The sequence below is a fragment of the Globicephala melas genome, chromosome X (genome assembly GCF_963455315.2).
Source record: "Globicephala melas chromosome X, mGloMel1.2, whole genome shotgun sequence".
In the NCBI taxonomy this organism is placed as follows: Eukaryota; Metazoa; Chordata; class Mammalia; order Artiodactyla; family Delphinidae; genus Globicephala; species Globicephala melas.
This window is the reverse complement of record NC_083335.1, coordinates 40,798,737-40,819,438: the sequence shown is the minus strand read 5'-3', so window position 1 is coordinate 40,819,438 and position 20,702 is coordinate 40,798,737. Positions and strand designations below refer to the sequence as shown.

Genomic DNA, 20,702 nt, shown 5'->3' with positions numbered 1-20,702 from the left:
CTCTCAGTCACCACCAAAATTGTTCCTGTCTCACCATGAAAACTTGTAGATTATGATATCAGGTCCACAGAAGAATTACTTTTGCTATTTATCTCATTGTTCATCTTGTTCCTGTTTCTTCAAGCACAGTGAGACCATCTGATGGCTGTGAACATGCATTTAAGACCTTTGAGAGAACACAGAGCACCAGGGAGACTACAATGATGACTATCAGGAGGATAATACCAAGAGAGTAATGTATACTCTTTAGCTAGGGCCCCCATGAACCAAACCAGTTGGCATCAAATAAATCAAAGAATGTACCTGGAAAGGCATCAACTTGTTTTAGCTAAGTGTCTTGTTTGTTAATTCCTTGTATTGGCTACAATACCAGAGGTGTTTATCCAGGTACCACAATAGGTATTTGTTATGGCACAGACTGCTCCTTGTTCAGCCAATAAGTAATCTAAAGGAAATCTCTTATCTAAAGCCATCTTAGCAAGAAAAGTCTAGGGACTCTGTTGTATAACTATGGCCTTTTTCTTGTATTCAGCAATAGTTGCCAGAGTTAAGAGGCATTGTCTTCCCATGCATTAACAGAGAGAAAAAGCAAGTACCAAAAAGGCAAGAGGAATAAGAGTTTCATATTGGAGATGAGGATCTTGATCTGTGATCTTGGGAGAGCTGTCCACCTCTAGATGCCTCAAGATGTTGAGGAACCTCCCTAGTCAATTTTCAGTTTAGATCTCCAGCCCTTATGCAGTTTCAAGAGTCTGGAAGTGATTCCTGAAACTTGACTCTTGAATCTTGGGTCAAGATTCGAGTGCCTGCAGTTTGGCTGCTATCTGGATAGTGAGGGGGACATGGTATGATCCCTTTCAAGGAGGTTGAAAGGAAGTCTTTGTTCTTATTGATTTCAGGTCAGAAGGGTGGGAGAAAATTGGAAGTGTTAGTTTGGAGAGTTGTAGCCAGTATCTGAGGAAACTGGAAGAATTCAGGATCCAGTCCAATTTACAGGTAGATAACAAAACCTCAAAGATAATGAACATGAATAGAACCTGATATCCACAAGGATGTCTTACACTTTTTTACTAAACATCTTCTTCTCTCTACAACCACTCTCTCACTTCTATTAAAGATAATCACAGTAAGACCAATTTGTTTGCAAAACAGGTCTAGTCTCATTAAACTTGGCCTGATGTTTACATAACTGTAGCAAGAGTAGTGACTGGCCACAGAGGCTATTTTAAATTTTTCTTTGCTGGAACTTTTTATAAGGAATCTCAGTTGGACATTTAAAAGCCTCTTGAGGCTAAGAAGCCAAGCCTGAGACTTGCCATCAAACTTTGCCTACAATACCTATAGATCTGGGTTAATTCCTTTCTTCTTGAAGTCTCCTCAATTTCTTGAGGTTTCCGGGCCTGCAGGAAGAGACCTTCCTTCCTTACCTGGGAAAGCTGCTGGGAACGCAGCAAGCAAGGTAACAGGCTGGTTTTCCAAGAGGCTTTACTGGCTCCATAAAGTCAGCCTCAGTTCCTTAAAGTTGTGTGGTCTATATTCTATGCATATTCTGAATTATGATATTCTGTCAAAGCCATAATATAAACAATGTTTCAAATTGTATTCTAAAAACAGATTCTTACTGAATTTATACAAATAACTAAATAGCCATGAAAATAAGAACACTCAACAAATTTCCTAATTCTGGAGGGATCAGATACGGAGAAAAATGAAATGTTTCAATTCTGTTTACAAAGGTATACTTTATCAAATTGCTATACATCATAGACAGCTTAAAAGAAAAAGGTTTCTTTAAACTTGTAAATAAAAACATTAAAGAACCAGCAGTGTTTCACATAAAAAGTCATAAAAATTATAATCATCCCCATCAGTTCATTCAACCCATGTTATTAATTCTTGTTCTACTTGAATCTAGTTTTTCCATTAGAGCTCTGGAAATTCTTACCCAGTCAGTAGTATGTCCTTAAACTTTTCAGAAACCTGTATTCTATAGTACTTTTCAGAGTTTTCTCCATGAATCTCTCTGAAGATGAATCACTTTTGCAAAAGCATCAGAGTAAAACAACAACTGTCTGTAAATGACAAAAAACATTTTAAATGCCCATGATTAAATACCTGATGAGAGTTTATTATAATGAAATTGACTATGAAATTTGGTTATTTATGTGACATAACACATATCAAGATAATAACCAGAATTATGACTGATAACATTATACCAGGACATACTAGATTTCTAGGACTTTCATACAATTTCTGGAACACATATTAAAAACATATATCCATACAGATATAACCTAAGAAGGTTTAGTATCACTTATTTGACAATGCTTCCCATGTATTTCACCATATCCAATAAACCTAATAATTTTAACATCTTACCAGGTGAGAGACAAAACCTTTGAGATTTTCCGGAAGCCCTCTGGGAAATCTCAAAGTTAATTTAAGGTTAAAAAGATTCCATTCATAATTTGGTTTTGGGAAGTTGTCAAAAATGTCAAAAGGTTTGAGCATTTGATTAAATAGGATCACAGATCATTATGAAATAACTAATTATTTATTTAACCAAAGTGACAATAGAAGATTTTAAAGGCAAATACAGAAGGTGACATAGTTGTGAAGAAAACTTCACACTTTTAATATCGAGAAGACTCAGTTTTCCCAAGTAACCAAAGACCTGATAAAGACAACAAGAAGCAGAGGAAATCATTTTGGCATGACATAAAATCTTTGTTGACCAGGCAGACTACGAAAAGGTAAAGAAAAACCTTTCCCAACAGCTTATCAAGATAAGACCAATAGTCCAAGAAAATGTTTTTTTTTAACAGAGAGAAAACCAAATTCTGATTTTACACCAATGTAATTTTGATATTAAGACTCACTCTTTAAAAACAAAAATAAATTCATTCCAATTTAACAAGCTTGACCACACATACAATTATTTTCTCAAGAGTCCTTTTCCACAAACCTTCTATACATTCAGGTTTTGTACTGTATTTTCTCTTCTCTTTCATTCTGGAACAACCAGCCAGTCTACTTTAGGACAAAATTACTTTCCTTTTCCCTCAGGAAAAAAACATGTCCTTCATACCTTTCCTTATTCAAAAAACACATTCTAATATCCTTACCCACTTTTCATAAACAGTTGTTTTCTTTTGCCCTTATTACTTTGAAAGTTTTAATTACATACACTGATAAGAATTCTTAACCCTTAGAATTCTTAATTTCTAGTTAAAACCAAGAAGTAATCGTGGACTGCCTGTTACATTACCATTCTGTGGATTAGCAAATTTATAGATACATTTCATAATTTCTAGAAGTATATTCCTCTTCATAGTAAATTTTTTTAATTTGCCATAAAATATATTGACTAATTGACCCAAATATCTTTGGTTCCTCTGTAATAAAAAGTAGGTAAGCCTATGTTCAGTAACCAATGTTTCAGTATATTATCTTATATGGAAATTATCTAGATATTCAATGAATATTCATCATTTAACTTAATTTAGTTACTTTAAGGTTTCAAGTTACCAAAAAGATTTTGGAGACTATTTTTAAGTAGATATACCATAAAGCATAGTTATTATTGAAATGTTCATTTGTAAACTTTTACTTACCTCTATTTAATTTACTTATTCTTAACAATTATGTTAGATTACTCATGAAAATTTCATGAGGCATTAAACAGCTAACCATCATCTTGTTAAAAAACAAAATTCAACTGAATATATTTTAAAGATCTTATTGGCTTTATTCAGTGACTTATGAATTGGGCAGTATCCAATCTAGTAGATAGAAAGTAGCTCTGAAGAGCTGTAGAAAATGACTTATACATGGAAGAGAGTAGGAATAAGGAGGTTATATAGGCAACAAAGTAGATTGGTTATTGCCAGATTACTTTTCTTCAGAGGACAGAAGAGATCTATTAGGCAGATTACCAAACAAGTGCTGATCAGGCAATTCCTGATTGACTGGTATAAGGTTCCATTTCTGGGAAAGCCAAAACAGTAATGAAGTCTTGGTTTGGTGGGGCTTACCATAAGTGACTCCATTTTGGACCTGTTGCCACGTTTTAAAGAATCTTAATTTATTTTTCTTGCCAACAAATTCTGTAACAGATAAATTGAACTTATGACTACTATACCCAGATAAAATGAAAGTTGTATATCTGCATTATATTTAATAATGATTACTCTGATGTGTTTATTTTAATTAAACCAACAAATTTAGCTTTTTATTTACTAAAGATTAACCTAGATCACTTGAATTTGAAAAATATTTCAGTTAGTTTCTATACTTCTGAAAAAAGTATACTTAATTTATATAAGCACTCTTTTTTGTTTGTTTTTTGTTTGTTGCTGTTTTAGTATTTGTTTACTTATTTATTTACTTTTGGCTGCCTTGGGTCTTCATTGCTGCATGCGGGCTTTCTCTAGTTACGGCGAGCGGGGGCTACTCTTCATTGCGGTGCGTGGGTTTCTCATTGCAGTGGCTTCTTTTGTTACGAAGCACATACTCTAGGTGTGCGAGCTTTAGTAGTTGTGGCACACAGGCTCAGTAGTTGTAGCTCGCAGGCTCTAGAGCGCAGACTCATTAGTTGTGGCACATGGGTTTAGTTGCTCCGCGGCGTGTGGGATCTTCCTGGTCATGGGCTCTAACCCATGTCGCCTGCATTGGCAGGCAGATTCATAACCACTGCGCCACCAGGGAAGTCCCTGTTTTCATATTAAAAAAAAATTTTTATTCAGTCTTTTGAGATCTTCGTGTTTTATAACATATTTTAATTTTTTATATATTTCCATTTCTACTTTCCTCTTCTGTTGTTCTGTGTTTTTTCCCTTTTCATTTTATTTTATTTTTTTAAAATCAGTTTTATCAGATTATTCTGTTTCCTTGCTTTATTCTTCAATTGGCACACTGCTATGGTTTTGTTTTTAGGTTTTGTGTTTTTCTGAGTTCTGACTCAAATTGTTTGATTTTGTTTGGGGGTTCTGTTTGTCTGGTGGTTCTCTCGCTTTTTGTCTTATTTGGTTCTGTTTTTGTTTCTTTTGCATGTGTGTGTTTCCTTGTTTCTCTTTTTGTTTGTTTGATTTCGTTTTTACCATTTCTCTGGGGGCTTTTTTGTCTTTTTTTTCGTTCTTTAATATATATATTTTTTATTTTTTATGTTTCTATTTCTGCATTGCTTTTCTATTGTTCTGTCTTGTTTCCCCTTTCTCTTTTTTTAATTTTTTAAAATCATTTTTGTCAGTTTGTTTTTTCTTAGCTTCACATATCAGTTGGTACTCTGCTTTGGTTTCGTTTTTGTTTTTTTTTGTTTTTTTTTACTTTTCTTTTAAATTGGTGATTTCGTTCTTTGGTTCTTTTGTTTTTGTGGTTGTTCTCTTGCTTTCTGTTTTATTTGGTTCTGTTTTTGTTTCTTGTGTGTGTGTGTGTGTGTGTGTGTGTTTCCTTGTTTCTGTTGGTTTGAGTCTACTTTTTACCATTTGTCTGGGTTTTTGTTACTCATTTTTTTTTAATCCCCTTTACTGCCAGGACGAGTGACTTGTGGGGTCTTGGTTCCTCGACCGGAAGTTGGGCCTGAGGATCTGGGGTGGGAGCACCAAGTCCAGGACGCTGGAACAGTAGAGAATTCCTGGCCCCAGGGAAGATTAATCACTGAGGGCTCTCATGGAGGCCTCTCTCTGAATCCAAGACCCAGCTCCACCCAACTGCCTGCAACTCCCAGCGCTGGACACCTCACACCAAACAGCAAGAGGGACAGGAACACAAACACACCCATCAGCACACAGACTATCTAAAGTCATACTAAGCTCACAAACACCCCAAAACTCACCACCTGATACGGGCCCTGCTCATCAGAGAGAAAAGACTTAGCTCCACCCACCAGAACACAGGCAGCTGGCCCTCCCATCAGGAAGCCTACACAACACACTGGGTCAACCCCACCACCGGGGGCAGAGAACAGAAGCAAGAGGAACTACACCTCTTCAGCCTAGGGAAAGGAGACCTCAAATACTGTAAGTTAGGCAAAAAGAGAAGACAGAGAAATATCTTGCAGACAAAGGAGCAAGATAAAAACCCACAAAACCAAATAAATGAAGAGGAAATAGGCAATCTATCTGAAAAAGAATTCAGAGTAATGATAGTAAAGATGATCCAAAATCTCGGAAATAGAATAAATACAAGAAATGTTTAACAAGGAACTAGAAGAACTAAAGAGCAAATAAACAGTAATGAACAACACAATAAATGAAAAAATACTCTAGAAGGAATCAATATCAGAATAACTGAGGCAGAAGAACGGATAAGTGAGCTAGAAGATAGAATGGTGGAAATAACTGCCACAGAGCAGAATAAAGAAAAAAGAATGAAAAGAATGGACGACAGTCTAGAGACCTCTGGGACAACATTAAGGGCACCAACATTAGCATTATAGGCATCCCAGGAGAAGAAGAAAAAAGAAAGGGTCTGAGAAAATATTTGAAGAGAATATAGTCGAAAACTTCCCCAACATGGGAAAGGAAATACTCAATCACGTCCAGAAAGTGCAGGGAGTCCCATACAGGATAAACCCAAGGAGAAACACACTGAGACACATATTAATCAAACTAGCAAACATTAAACACAAAGAAAAATTATTAAAAGCAGCAAGGGAAAAGCAACAAATAACATACACTGGAATTCGCATGAGGTTAACAGCTGATCTTTCATCAGAAACTTGGCAGGCCAGAAGGGAGTGGCAGGACATATTTAAAGTGATGAAAGGGAAAAACCTACAACCAAGATTACTCTACCCAGCAATGATCTCATTCTGATTCGATGGAGAAATCAAAAGCTTTAGAGACAAGCAAAAGTTAAGAGAATTCAGCACCACCAAAACAGCTTTACAACAAAAGCTAAAGGAACTTCTCTAGGCAGGAAACACAAGAGAAAGAAAAGCCCTATAAAAACAAACCCAAGGGGCTTCCCTGGTGGTGCAGTGGTTAAGAATCCACCTGCCAATACAGGGGACTCGCGTTTGAGCCCTGGTCTGGAAAGATCCCACATGCTGTGGAGCAACTAAGCCCGTGCACCACAACTACTGAGCCTGTACTCTAGAGCTGGCGAGCCACAACTACTGAGCCCATGCAACACAACTACTGAAGCCCAAGCGTGCCTAGAGCCCATGCTCCGCAACAAGAGAAGCCAACACAATGACAAGGCTGCACACCACAATGAAGAGGGACAACCCCCGCCACAACTAGAGAAAGACCATGCACAGCAACAAAGACCCAACACAGCCAAAAAAAAATAAATTTAATAAATTAAAAAAAACCCACAAACCCAAAACAATTAAGAAAATGGTAATAGGAACATACATATCAATAATTACCTTAAATATAAATGCATTAAATGTTCCAACCAAAAGACACAGACTGGCTGACTGGATACAAAAACAAGACCCATATATATGCTGTCTACAAGAGACCCACTTCAGATCTAGGGACTCATACAGACTGAAAGTGAGGGGATGGAAAAAGATATTCCATGCAAATGGAAACCAAAAGAAAGCTGGAGGAGGAATACTCATATCAGACAAAATAGACTTTAAAATAAAGACAAGAGACAAGGAAGAACACTATATAATGATCAAGGAATCAATCCAAGAAGAAGATATAACAATTGTAAATATTTACACACCCAACATAGGAGCACCTCAAAACATAAGGAAAATGCTAACACCATAAAAGGGGAAACCGACAGTAACACAGTAATATTTGGGGACTTTAACACTCCACTTTCACCAATGGAAAGACCATCCAAACAGGAAATAAATAAGGAAACACAAGTTTTAAATGACAATTAGACCAAATTGACTTAATCAATATTTACAGTACATTCCATCCAAAATCAACAGAATACACTTTCTTCTCAAGTGCAAACGGAACATTCTCCAGGATAGATCACACCTTGAGTCACAAATCAAGCCTTGGTAAATTTAAGAAAATTGAAATCATATCAAGCATCTTTTCTGACCACAACACTATGAGACTAGATATCAATTACAGGAAAAAAAAACTGTAAAAAACACAAACACATGGAAGCTAAACAATAAGCTACTAAATAACTAAGAGGTCACTTAAGAAATCAAAGAGGAAGTCAAAAAACACCTAGAAACAAATGACAATGAAAACACGATGACTCAAAACCTATGGGATGCAGGAAAAGCAGTTCTAAGAGGGAAGTTTATAGCAATATAATCCTACCCCAAGAAAGAAGAAACATCTCAAATAAACAACCTAACCTTACATCTAAAGCAATTAGAGAAACAAGAACAAAAACCCCCAAATTTAGCAGAAGGAAAGAAATCATAAAGATCAGATCAGAAATAAATGAAAAACAAATGAAGAAAACAATAGCAAAGATCAATAAAACTAACGTCTGGTTCTTTGAGAAGATAAAGAAAATTGATAAACCATTAGGCAGACTTATCAGGAGAAAAAGGCAGAAGACTCAAATCAACAGAATTAGAAATGAAAAAGGAGAAGTAACAACTGACACTGCAGAAGTACAAAGGATCATGAGAGACTACTACACGCAACTATATGCCAATAAAATGGACAACCTGGAAGAAATGGACAAAGTCTTAGAAAAGTACAACCCTCCAAGACTGAACCAGGAAGAAATAGAAAATATGAACAGACCAATCACAAGCACTGAAATTGAGACTGTGATTAAAAATTTTCCAACAAACAAAAGCCCAGGGCCAGACGGATTCACAGGTGAATTCTATCAAACATTTAGTGAAGAGCTAACACCCATCCTCTCAAGCTCTTCCAAAATATAGCAGAGGGAGGAACACTCCCAAACTCATTCTACGAGGCCACCATCACCCCGACCCCAAAACCAGACAAAGATGTCACCAAAAAAGAAAACTACAGGCCAATATCACTGATGAACATAGATGCAAAAATCCTCAACAAAATACTAGCAAACAGAATCCAACCGCACATTAAAAGGATCATACACCATGATCAAATGGGGTTTATCCCAGCAATGCAAGAATTCTTCAATATATGCAAATCAATCAATGTGATACACCATACTAACAAACTGAAGGATAAAAACCATATGATCATCTCAGTAGATGTACAAGAAGCTTCTGACAAAATTCAACACCCATTTATGATAAAAACTCTCCAGAAAGTGGGCAGAGAGGGAACCTACCTCAATATAATAAAAGTCATATACAATAAACCCACAGCCAAATTCATTCTCAATGGTGAAAAACTGAAACTATTTCCACTAAGATCAGGAAGAAGACAAGTGTGCTGACTCTCACCACTATTTTTCAACATAGTTTTGGAAGTTTTAGCCACAGTGATCAGAGAAGATAAAGAAATAAAAGGAATACAAATAGGAAAAGAAGAAGTAAAACTGTCACTGTTTGCAGATGACATGCTGCTATACATAGAAAATCCTAAAGATGCCACCAGAAAACTACTATAGCTAATCAATGAATTTGGTAAAGTAGCAGGATACAAAATTAATGCACAGAAATCTCTTGCATTCCTTTACACTAACAACGAAAAATCTGAAAGAGAAATTAAGGGAACATTCTCATTTACCATTGCAACAAAAAGAATAAAATACCTAGGAATAAACCTACTTAAGGAGGCAAAAGACCTGTACGCAGAAAACTTAAGATACTGAGGAAAGAAATTAAAGATGATGCAAACAGATGAAGAGGTACACCATGTGATTGGATTGGAAGAATGAATACTGTGAAAATGACTATACTACCCAAAGCAATCTACAGATTCAATGTGATCCCTATCAAATTACCAATGGCATTTTTCACAGAACTAGAACAAGAAGTTTTACAATTTGTTTGGAAACAGAAAAGACCCCAAATAGCCAAAGCAATCTTGAGAAAGATAAACAGAGCTGAAGGAATCAGGCTCCCTGACTTCAGACTATTCTACAAAGTTACAGTAATCAAGACAGTATGGTACTGGCACAAAAACAGAAGGATAGATCAATGGAACAGGATAGAAAGCCCAGAGATAAACCCACACAGTATGGTCACCTTATCTTTGACAAAGGAGGTAAGAATATACAATGGAGAAAAGATAGCCTCTTCAGTAAGTGGTGCTGGGAAAACTGGACAGCTACATGTAAAAGAATGAAATTAGAACACTTCCTAACACCATACACAAAAATAAACTCAAAATGGATTAAAGAACTAAATGTAAGAACAGACACTCTAAAACTCTTAGAGGAAAACATAGGCAGAACACTCTATGACATGATTCACAGCAAGATCCTTTTTGACCCACCTCCTAGACAAATGGAAATAAAAACAAAAATAAACAAATGGGACCTAATGAAACGTAAAAGCTTTTGCACAGCAAAGGAAACCATAAACAAGACAAAAAGACAACCCTAAGAATAGGAGAAAATATTTGCAAATGAAGCAACTGACAAAGGATTAATCTCCAAAATATACAAGCAGCTCATGTAGCTCAATAGCAAAAAATCAATCAACCCAATTCAAAAATGGGCAGAAGACCTAAATAGACATTTCTCTAAAAAAGAAGATATACAGATTGTCAACAAATACATGAAAGGGTGCTCAACATCACTAATCATTAGAGGAATGCAAATGAAAACTACAATGAGGTATCACCTGACAACACTCAGAATGGCCATCATAAAAAGTTCAGATACATATATTATGAAATATCCACACGATGTAATAATATACTATACACTAATGAGAATGAATGATCTACAACTCTAGATGACAGTAACGTAAATCACTCATACATACGTCATGTTGATTAAAAGGAACCATACTCAAGAGTACATGCTGCCTATTTCCAGGAATTTTTCCTCTGGCCTCACCTATCAGACCATCCCTGCCTCCCAACCAGTGAAGCCTAGAGCACAGAGCAATGTGATTCCCATTTGAAAAGCACCTTGAGTTCATAAAAGGGAAAATAATTCATAATGGAAGTCCAAGTAATTATTTTAACATCCAAGTTGTCTAATGCATAGGAACTATAATTATTATTCCCTTTATCCATTTGTTTTTATAATTATTGCCCTTGACAGAAGACGTAAATAGACATTTCTCCAAAGAAGACATACAGATGGCCAAAAACCACATGAAAAGATGATCAACATTGCTAATTATTAGGGAAATGTAAATCGAAACTACAGTTTCGATTTACAGACTACAGTTTCGATACAGAAATATCACCTCACTCTGGTAAGAATTGCCATCATTAAAAAGTCTACAAATAATAAATTCTGGACTTCCCTGGTGGCGCAGTGGTTGAGAGTCCGCCTGCCAATGCAGGGGACACGGGTTCGTGCCCCGGTCTGGGAAGATCCCACATGCTGCGGAGCAGCTAGGCCTGTGAGCCATGGCCACTGAGCCTGTGCGTCCGGAGCCTGTGCTCTGCAACGGGAGAGGCCACAACAGTAAGAGGCCCGCATACTGCAAAAATAATAATAATAATAATAAATGCTGCAGAAGGTGTGGAGAAAAAGGAACCCTCCTATACTCTTGGTGGGAATGTAAATTGGTGCAGCCACTATGGAAAACAGTATGGAGCTTCCTTAAAAAACTAAAAATAAAGCTACCATATGATCCAGCAATCCCACTCCTGGGCATATATCCAGAGAAAACCATAATTCGAAAAGATACATGCACCCCTATGTCCATTGCAGCACTATTTTCAATAGCCAGGACATTGAAGCAACCTAAATGCCCATTGACCTATGAATGGATAAAGATGTGGTACATATATACAATGGAGTACTACTCAGCCATAATAAAGAATGAAAAAATGCCATTTGCAGCAACATGGATGCAACTAGAGATTATCATATTAAGTAAAGTAAGTCAGAAAGAAAAAGACAAATACTGTATGATATCACTTATATGTGGAATCTAAAATATAATATAAATGAACTTATTTACGAAACAGAAATAGACTCACAGACATAGAAAACAAACTTATGGTTACCAAAGGGGATGTTGGGGGAGAGAGATAAATTAGGAGTTTGGGATTAACAGATAAAAACTACTGTATATAAAATAGATAAACAGCAAGGTCCTACCATATAGCACAGGGAACTATATTCAATATCTTATAATACACCATAATGGAAAAGAATATGGAAACAAATATATACATATATATATGCATAAAACTGAATCACTTTGCTTACACCAAAACAAACACAACATTGTAAATCAACTCTACTTCAATAAAAATAAATAAATAAATAATTATTGCCCTTGAAAAAGATTCTCTCCTTGACCAAACACTAGTTACACTCCTCTTAGCTCTCTTTTGAACCAGGCCTCAACCTGGCCAATAGTCTTGAACAAAACACTAACGTAGTTTCTAACAGCTCAAGGCTGCATCCCTAAGATGACCCTAAATTCTCTTAAAGTGATTGTCTGAGAACACTCAAGCCTTCCAGGACAATTTACTATTTGTTCCAGCTAACACAGGAGGAGAGGACCTTCTCTCCCAGACTCTGTGGGAGGGTAGAAATCTAACTTGAATTCAAGTGCCAGTTAGAAACCCAAATGGGTTTCACATGGATGAACACCCCTTTCCTGTTTTTTGTAATTTTTACTTCCCTGGCTGTATTGGTCACTACTTACCCCCTCCCTTTTCCCTCATGCTCACTTTGAAAAGCCTAGTCACCTCTGTACAAATTGAAGTTGGGGTCAGTTCACGCTGGACTCTTTTCCCTGTCATAATAGTATATTACTGATTAAAATATGTCCTTACCACTTTAACTAGGGTCTGGCTTTGTTCATCTTTAACATTTTTTCCTATAATCATTACCTTTTTATTAAATAAATACCATCTGGTACATGGCAAAATGCCTAACGAAGCATAGTTTCCACCCAAAGAGATATGGATGGCCCTAACCTAACATCACCCATCATGGGCTGACATAGTTCAACAAATGTCTCCTTCTTCTTCCTAAGTGTATTGGTTAGGAGTGTGGGCTATGGAGACAGACCAGGTCCAAACTGTCCTTCTGCCACTTATAAACTGTGTGAGTTGGAATACTCTTACTTCACCTTATAGTCACTCAATGTATGAAATTGCCTTATGTATAAAATTGGGATTGTGCAGTACTTACTGTAGAAGACGAAACGTTTCTAAACAAATATGGCTTTGTGTTTTGGTCTTTACAAGGATAAATGGCCCTGAATACCAATATTTTAAAAATTCTACTGCAGAGATATTGGGATACCTGGCTCTCTGTGATCTTGGGAGATTGAAAGAACCACTCTGCGCTTCAGTTACCGCTTCTGTAAAAGGGGGAAAACAACCGTCCCTACGTCATGGGCTGCTGCTTTGAGAACTGAGTTAATACATAACCATTAGAACAGTGCGAGGCACACAATAACAGCTCACTAAATGCTAGCTGCTTTAAACAAATACTGACAATATGATATTTTTATAGTTTACACATATGTTTAATAAAGCTTAATAGTCTTACAACTGAATCCTATTCATCAAATGTTAGATTTTGTGTATCATTAACTTTCACTATTAACCACTGTTGGATACCTAACTAATTATGAGAATATCTCAAAGTACTTGGAACAACTGATTTCAGGAAATACACCACCATTTCTGCACATGGCCAAACATAAAGCTGAGGTCCCATGCAGGATCCTGCCTTATCCTCACATACCTCCCGTGCACACCCACTTGCAGGCCCCTCCTGCCCTACCTCCAACAGGCCCTGTCCAGGCCACCCATCCTCTGCACACCACTGCAGCTCAGGGCCGATCCACCCTCGTCTCTCCCCTGGACCCTGCAAATTCTCCTAACGGTTATCCCCATAGCTATCCTGTCCCTGTCCAGTCCATTCCCCACACAGCAGCCAGAGTTGCCTTGAGAGCACGTGAATCAGAGCATGTCACTAGGGACCTTGCCTGTCTTGTTCTATGTGCTGTGTCCCCGGTGCCTAGTTCAGTGCTTCACATATAAATCTCTGAATAAATATTACTTACATGAAGGAACTGTTACCTATTTGACATATAGGAGCAGAGACAAATATTTAAGACTGAGGTACAGGAGAAGTTGACAAGGAAATTAGACATTAAAGGATTCAAAATTTTAAGAAGTGTTTGTTGCAAATCTGCAGCAGAGCTGTTTAAAATGGGATGAATACCAGAAACACCGGAGATGTTACTCAAAATGTAGACACCTCGCATTCTACCTCCCTGGTTTTGATTCAGCAGACCTGGGGTGGACCCAGGAATCTGGTATTTTTAACAAGACCCCAAGTGAGTTTAATGAAGTGCTTTGAGGATCCCACTTGGAGAAATCCTGACCCAAACAGCTAACATTTGTGTAGCATTAATTTAATGCCTACCATGCAGAGTTCTATGATATCTGGGGTGTATCTGTTAATGTTATTACTTGAAAGTGCACTGGTCCTTCCCTCCCACCTATGAGCACAGATTGCTTTCCCACATGGGCTCATACCTAAAGCCCACAATACTCCTGGGTGGTCAGAAACATTGAGTACTGTTATCCTGATGTATAGAAGACAATGGAGGGAAGGGTGGTGACTTACCTTACACTCTTGTTCCAGGAACCTGTCTAGTAGACTCGACATCACACTTGGTTCTTCTCTATTGGATCCTGCTCCTGGGACTCGAAGTCCACACCCTTCTCTGATGTTCCACTGTAAGGAGATAAGACAGCACATGAAATAGAGAGGAAAGAGAGTTGAAGGGAAAGTACATGAAACACAGGGGAAGAGGTGAGGATGTTCTGCCTGCTCCCTCTCAGTTCACTGGAAGCTGTGCAGTGATGCTCTTCCTCTTCCCCAGCTCCATCACACAGCCCCCTCTGCACACACAGCAGTGACACTGAGGCTCACAGGTCATGGACATGTGCGCTTATCCCTGCTTATGTTACATGTCCAAGTACTCTCCCTGGAGGTCATGCTACTATGGTAATGCCAGAGGCATCATATTGACAGAATGAAGTAAGCAAAGTTGGAATGGGGAACTAACATTGCTGAGGGCCTAATAGGTGCCACACACTGAAGGCTGTAATTATCAGACTTTTTCTCTTCAGTTCCTCAAAGGGATGTTCTGAGGTGGGGATCATAATTTTCTTTCTACACATTAGGAGATACTCAGGTTTAGAGAACAAAGTACATGTTCAAAGAATTCTAAGGAGGTGTCAAATAGACACAGAAGCCAACTTAAAGCGACCTCTATTGGCCAATTCTGGGACATTTTGAGCATCAAAATAAATATAGCATCAGATGGTAGCCCTCTGAGCAAAATAGGAATCTATGAGTCATACTGATATAAATATTAAAACAGAGAGAAGAGAAAGCTCTACCTCCAGTCAAATTTCAATGAACAAACGGAAAGGAATGAGCAAATCAGAAAAGCAACACTTGACAACTATCATAGTAATAAATAATTCAGGTTAGAATTATAAAATGATGTTCAAGCTGTGCCAAATCCCACAGCAGTCACTGAGTCACCATGGTAACCATGCTGGCCAAGTGAAGCTGGAAAAAAAACGAACAACAACCACTGTGATTTGGTTCCAATTATGTGCTAGGAAGTTAACAGGACTGACATGACCACAGGATTAATCTCAAGTATTCCTTATAATAAAGATTCCTGGCAGCTTCCCCAATATACATACAAACGTACATGCTCATATACATACATGCTCTCTCCTTCTGTCTGTTTCACCACCTGATAACCCAGGAATTCATTGAGGAAGACTTGCTGGGGGACAGAAAAGAAGAACCCCACAATTAAATTGGTTCAATTCTAACCACACACATGAAGTTAAAAGCTACCGTAACTATTTTCTTTCAGTGGCTAATTTTTCTGGAGATGTCATGTAGAATTATCTCCATGACATTTTCCTGCCTAGCTTCAGCACATTGCCAATAACGTCTAAAAGCTGATATAGAAACACAGTCAAAAGCATGTTATGCATTAAGTAGCTTTTCCACCCTAGGGTAGCCTGTGCTTTCAACCAAAAAGTTCCTGCAATGGCTATTGTTAAGCATTTGGCTGCTGACAGTTCAGTGAAAATATAGTAATTGAAAACTGTATTTACAAAATAATGCTCTTTACAATAGCATCAAAAAGTCTGAAATACTTATGGATAATCTGTCCACAAATGTGCAAGGCCTGTACTGAACACTACAAACCATTGCTCAGAAAAATTAAAGAAGACTTAAATAAATGGAGAGACAACTGTCTTTAAGGGTCAGAAGATTCAGTATTGTTAAGATGGCACTTCTCCCCAAACTGATCTATATACTCAGTGCAATCCCAATAAAAATCTTAGAAAATATTTTTTAAAAGAAATTTATGGGCCAATTCTGAAGTTCATGTGGAAATGCAGAGGCCATGAACTATGAAAAACAACTTTGAAAAAGAATAAGGTTGAAGGATGAACACTCCCAGATTTGAAGACTTACTATAAACCTACGGCAATCAAGGCAGTGTGGTATTGGAATCAAGGTAGATAAGCAGATTGAAGGAAAATAATAAAGAGTCCAAGAATAGATGCAAACATACATGGAAAACTGATTTTTGAAAAAGAGGCAAAGGCAATTCAGTGGAGAAATGATAAGTCTTATCAACAAACGGTGCTGGGACAAGTGGATATTATATACACAAATATAAACTGTGACGCACATATCACATTATACACAAAAGTCCACTCAAAATGGATCATAGACCCAAATATACTCTAAAGCTATCAACCTTCTAGACGAAATATAGGAGAAAAATCCTTGTGACCCTGGGTTAGGTGAAGATTTCATAAATGAGACACCGAAACTATAATCCATAAGTGAACTAATACATACACTGGACTTCTAAGTTAAAAACTGCCCTTCCTAAGATACTGGTGTGAGAATGAAAAGTCAAGGCACTGAGTGGGAGAAAATATGTGCAAATTACATATCTGACAAAGGACCTATATCCAGAATATAGAAAATCTATCAAAAGTCATTTAGGAAAACAAAGACACTATAATAAATAAATGGGGGAAATTTTTGAATAGAAATTTCACCAAAGAAGATATAGAATTAGCAAATAAGCACATGAAAATATGCTCAACAACATCATTAGGGAATTGCAAATTAAAACTACAATCTGATACCACTACATCCACATGAGAGTGGCTAAAATTAAAAAGACTGATCATCCCAAGCATTGGCAAGGTTGTGGAGGATGGAACTCTCACACACTCCTGGAGGGAATGAAAAATGGTGCAACCAGTTTGGCAGTTTCTTAACAATGTTCATCTTACATCTACCATATGATCCAGACACTGCACTCTTAAGTATTTACCTGAGGGAAAGAAAGCATATGTCCATGCAAAAACTAATACACAAATATTCACTGGAGGTACAATTAAAAAACAACAACAAATTTCAAACAAATTGCAGTATATCTGTATACTGGGATACTAGTCATCAATAAAAAAGAATGAACTATTGATACATGCAACAAAAGGGATAAATCTGAAATAAATAGGCTGAATGAAAGAAGCCAAACCAAAACCAATGAACTAAAAAAACCTTTATGATTCCATCTGAATAAAATTCCAGGATATGAAAACTAATCTATAGTGAGAGAAGTTCAGTGGTTACCTCGGTACACTGCAGAGGGAGGGGAGGGAGGCCAGGTAATAAAGAGCTGAAACTGTTATGTACTGGGAAAGTAAACGTAACTATATTTAAGAGTATTTGGTTATTTTAGCAGATTAATAAGACACTCTAAAGTAATTATTTAAAAATATAAATTCTTAAAACATATTTTAAACTTACATTTGGAAATTTTCTGCCTTCTTAAAACTTTTCATTATAGAATAGATAAAAACATGGCTTCCAGGGAAGAAACTATATTACAATCTCAAATCGCTAGGAAGACTTTCTAACCAAATGCATATTTCAACAACCACCTGATAGAAACATGGGAATCACTGAATAATATTTACCCAGTGAGAACAATTTAGGTATATTTATTCCAAATGCATGTTAAAGATCAAGTTCCTCCCTCAGACTGGACAAATAATTGCTTTCAGACAAAAGAAGACATTTCTAATGGACCTCAAGGGCTATTACAAAGCATGCAGCTGCTGATAGAATGGAGTTCCACCTGCTAAAACTTTTCTTCCATGATAAGATCAAAGTAGCTTCTCTACTTTTAGGCTAGTATGTGAACCTCACAAGAGCTATTCCACAGCATGCTTTTATCAGATCTGTGAACTCACTTGAGCCAGGCGGCATAACCAAATAAAGATGTGAACTGTTGGGTTCTCCTGAAGACTGTTGCCTTTGAATCTGGAGTAGAAGCTTCAGAAGCCATCAGGACACAGATCCTCAGAACCTGCCCCCTTCAGACACCTGATATGAGCAAGGCCATCGGCATGAGGAGCTGCACAGGGAGAGACAGATCCAGCAATTACCATGCTTTACTGGTGTAACTGTGTGCCCTGCACCGTGCTAAGCACTGGGTTAGTGACAATGACAGTGAAACAACTGGGTAGTGATCCTAACCACTAGAAGGTACAATGAGCTTCCCACCAGGGCCTTTTTCTTCTCCTTTCCTCATATGTCCCCTAAGAACAAAGTGGAAAAGGAATAAGAAGTGGCCTGAATTCATACAGACATTCATGCTCCTGCAATAACCACAGGACCATCGGCTTATTCACGTGTTATCGCTAAACGTTCACAGCGATCCTGTGGGGAAAGCATTCTTATCCCCATTTTACAGAGGGGAAAGCTGAGGCTCAGAGAGTCGTTACCTGTTTCACCTCCCGCGCCCCTGCCTTTAGAAGGAAAGTGGCTCCAGGACACCCCTGGAGCAGGACACCGCACCCACTGGGGCTGGGCGGGACCCCAATGGCTTTACCTACGAGAAAGCGGAGGCACCAAGCCCCAAAGCGGGAAAGAGGTGACTTGGATGTGGATCCCTTTATCTCCCCACACCCCAGGGCGGCCCAGCCCGCACCTCACGGACCCACACTCTCAGCTGAGTCCCAAAAACCTGAAGGCGGAACCTGCTTCTCTCATCAAGCAGCGTCCGTCTGTATTAAAAAATCGTCACGGTCGCCATATTGACGTCAGGTTTCTATGGCAACCGCGAGGCGCAGGCTTGTTTCTCCACATCGGAAATGCCTCTTCACAGCCATCCATCCACACCCTGGATTTCGCCGAAAGCAGAGTACCTTTGCTCTTCAGGCTGCCACCGGAGAAATAGAGGCACTAGACTGGGACCCGGGCGGTTGGCGAAATTCTGCCCACGTTGTTGTAACAAGGCATGTGCCTGTCGTCAGGAATTTTGTGTTAAAATGAGACAGGAAGGATCAGTATAACAAAACTCAGGGAGGTGTCCTAGGGTTTTTGAAGGTGAACTAGCCCTCAGAGGGTGAACGTGTAAAATCACAGGCCATGCTAAGCAGTTAGCCATCTGTGGCAGAAAACTAAGAGACTGACTGTAATCATGTGACTGAATGATCGAGGAACACACAAAATAAATGCCATTTAGGCAATTTGGGAATTATTTAAAGAAAGCAGGCCTAGAATATTATAGTTATTTAGTAGGCAGAAACTTAGTCAGTTGGACCATACATTGGTTTGTCCTGGGGAATTCTAATCCTCCATTCCTGTTAACTTCTTCTATATGAAGGGGCATCCATGACCAAAACACTTCTAGACTCTCCATACACTCATTTCTTCTCTATCACAGGAACGACTTACCTGATTAGTGACACTGGAAGGAGAAACTAATTGCACAGCTCAGGCCCGCTCCCTTCAAAACTCTTGGTGGTGAGTTGCCCTTATGGAGCACATGTTCTGCTCTGCCCTCATAGGTGGGTCTTACAATTGGCCCACAGTTCTCTCCCCTTTCTGTGTCTTGCTGGCTCCCAATTATTCCTATGGTCTTGCTCCAAAATTCTTGGGCTTCTAAAGGCTTCCCCACCCCTAATACATCACTGCTCCACATCTGAGCTCTAAACCAATTAAGAAATATGAAAAAAGAATAAGAACAATATATCAACTTTACTCCTTATAAAAGTGATATTGAGAAAGTGGCTTAGATCTACAGGCACATTTCCTATTAATGAACCTAGAATCAGATAGACTTATCCACCCAGCAGTACTACACTGGAACTGTCACAAAGGTCAAGGACTACAGTGCATTATCTGTTGGCTGTCTGGTGGCTGTCAGCTCAGGGTGCTCTCAGTTCCTAGAGGCAACTCTAATTCCTTGTCATGTGGACCCCTCTGTCTTTGAGCCAGCAACAGCACATTTATTTATTTATTTATTTATTTTTTAACATCTTTATTGGGGTACAATTGCTTTACAATGGTGTGTTAGTTTCTGCTTTATAACAAAGTGAATCAGTTATACATATACATATGTTCCCATATCTCTTCCCTCTTGCGTCTCCCTCCCTCCCACCCTCCCTATCCCACCCCTCCAGGCTGTCACAAAGCACCAAGCCAATATCCCTGTGCCATGCGGCTGCTTCCCACTAGCTATCTACCTTACTACGTTTGTTAGTGTGTATATGTCCATGACTCTCTCTCGCCCTGTCACAGCTTACCCTTCCCCCTCCCCATAACCTCAAGTCCGTTCTCTAGGAGGTCTGCGTCTTTAT

The 20,702-nt window shown here is 38.2% G+C and overlaps 1 long non-coding RNA gene across 1 annotated transcript; it reads right to left on the bottom strand.

Annotated features, from left to right (window-relative positions):
• Positions 1–1,455: 1,455 nt before the first annotated feature.
• LOC115849865 (uncharacterized) lies at positions 1,456–19,090 on the bottom strand. Its single transcript, XR_009560724.1, has 5 exons — positions 18,950–19,090; positions 18,309–18,472; positions 15,735–15,796; positions 14,614–14,724; positions 1,456–2,072 (listed from the first exon to the last, which is right to left on the bottom strand). It is a non-coding gene; the product is annotated as an uncharacterized lncRNA (long non-coding RNA).
• Positions 19,091–20,702: the final 1,612 nt, after the last annotated feature.